Source organism: Geospiza fortis, unplaced genomic scaffold (assembly GCF_000277835.1).
Source record: "Geospiza fortis unplaced genomic scaffold, GeoFor_1.0 scaffold2331, whole genome shotgun sequence".
NCBI classification, from domain to species: Eukaryota; Metazoa; Chordata; class Aves; order Passeriformes; family Thraupidae; genus Geospiza; species Geospiza fortis.
The window spans coordinates 5,271-7,408 of record NW_005055655.1 but is presented as its reverse complement, the minus strand read 5'-3'; the positions used below and the strand labels follow the sequence as shown (position 1 = coordinate 7,408).

Below are 2,138 nucleotides of genomic sequence, written 5' to 3'. Positions count from 1 at the left end.
TGGGGTCTGAATCTGGGGGATTTGGGGTCCCAGTCCCAAGGGATTTTTGGGGTGGATCCTGTGGGATTTGGGGTGAAATCTGGGGGGTTTGGGGTCTGAATCCTTGTGGGATTTGGGGTCGGATTTTGGGTCCCAATCCCAGGGCAATTTTGGGCTGGATCCCAGAGGGATTTTTGAGGTGAGATTTTGGAATTTTGGGCTGGAATTTTTTGGGATTTTTGGGGTGAAATTGTGGAATTTTGGGGTTTCCAGGAGCGGGACGGGTCCCACGTGGAGGTGGAGCCTCTCTGTGTCCTGGATTTGGGGTGGAATTTGGGGATTTTTGGGGCGGAATTATTGGATTTTTGAGCTGGAATTTGGGGATTTTGTGGCGGATTTTTTTGGGATTTTGATTATTTTGGGGTGGAATTTGGGATTTTTGGGGTTTCCAGGAGCGGGACGGGTCCCACGTGGAGGTGGAGCCTCTCTGCGTTTTGGATTTTTACATCCACGAGTCGCAGCAGCGCCGGGGGCTGGGCCGGGAGCTCTTCCGGGAGATGCTGCAGGTTTGGGGGGAAAAACGGGGAAATTGGGAAAAAATGGGAAAATAATGGGGTTTGGGGGAAAAAAAATGGTGTTTTGGGGAGGAAAATAATGGGGTTTGGGGGGAAAAATGGTGTTTTGGGGAGGAAAATAATGGGGTTTGGGGGGAAAAATGGGGTTTTGGGGAGGAAAATAATGGGGTTTTGGGGAGGAAAAGTGGGAAATTTGGGAGGACAAAAATGGGGTTTTGAGGGGAAACAATGGGAAATTTGGGGAGGGAAAAAGGGATTTTGAGGGAAAAATGGGGATTTTAGGGAGGGAAATGGGAATTTTTAAAGGAAAATGGTAATTTTAATAGGAGAAATGTTCATTTTAAGGGGGAAATGGAATTTTTGGAGGAAAATGATAATTTTTGGGGAAAATCGGTAGTTTTAAGGGGGAAAATGCTAATTCTAAGGGGGAAAACTAATTTTTTGGGGGGAAAAAAATGGGATTTTAGGGTGAAAAAATGAGGATTTTCGTGGGGAAAAAGACAATTTCAAGGGGAGAAGTGGGGGTTTTTGGAGGCAAGTGATAATTTCCAGGTGGGAAATGAGAATTTGGGGGTTCCTGGCCCCCCGAAATGCCCAAATTGCAGCGGGAGCGGGTGCAGCCCCACAAGCTGGCTGTGGACAGACCCTCCGAGAAGCTCCTGGGCTTCCTCAAGAAACATTTCGGGCTCTGCGACCTCATCCCGCAGGTGGGGCTGGAAATAAAAATATTTTCATTTTTCTCGGGGTTTTCTTGGGGTTTGGGGCATGTTAAATTGGGGAAATTGAGGGTTTGGGGTTAAATTATGGGCTAAGAGTTAAATATTTATGTTTTTCAATATTTATTTTTGTTTTTATTTTTATTTGTATTTTCCTATTTGTATTGTGGTCACATATTTATTATTTAGTTGTTTCATTTAACTTTTAGATTTATATTTATTTTTGTGTTTATGGCTGTTTATTCTATGTAATATTTATATTGGTATTTTAGGCTTAATTATTATTTGCGTATTTATTGTTTATTATAAAGCTTAATGATAATTTATATTTTTATATATGTTTATTCATTAAAAACTTTCTATTTAAATTTTCTTATTTATACTTTGTTTAGAATTATTTGGGTTTTTTTACTGCCCGTTTATTTATTTTAAATTTTTTTTTTTAATTTATTAGTGCAAACGGGAATCAGGGAAATCAAATTATAAAAATTCCATGAAATTCTTTATTTCCTTCTCTCCAGGTGAACAATTTTGTCATCTTTGAGGGATTTTTCTCCACCAGAACAGGTGAGGTTGGGATGGAATTTTGGTGTTTCTCTGGCTGGATTTGGGCTGAATTTTGGGTGGATTTTTGGCATTTCTCTGGGTGGATTTTGGGGTGAATTCGAGGTAAATTGGAAATTAATTTGGGGTGAATTTGAGGTGAATTTTGGGTGAATTTTGGGTGAATTCCTGCATTTCCATGGCTGCATTTGGAGTGAATTTGGGGTGAATGTTGGGTGATTTTGGGGTGAATTCTTGCTGGATTTGGGCTGAATTTCAGATGAATTTTGGGTGGATTCTGACTGGATTTGGGGTGAATTTGAGA

At 40.7% G+C, this 2,138-nt stretch overlaps 1 long non-coding RNA gene across 1 annotated transcript; it reads left to right on the top strand.

Annotated features, from left to right (window-relative positions):
- The first annotated feature begins 414 nt into the window (after positions 1-414).
- On the top strand, positions 415-1,837 carry LOC115949311. The gene is made up of 3 exons (XR_004082834.1): positions 415-545; positions 1,160-1,261; positions 1,792-1,837. It is a non-coding gene; the product is annotated as an uncharacterized LOC115949311 (long non-coding RNA).
- The last annotated feature ends 301 nt before the right edge of the window (positions 1,838-2,138 follow it).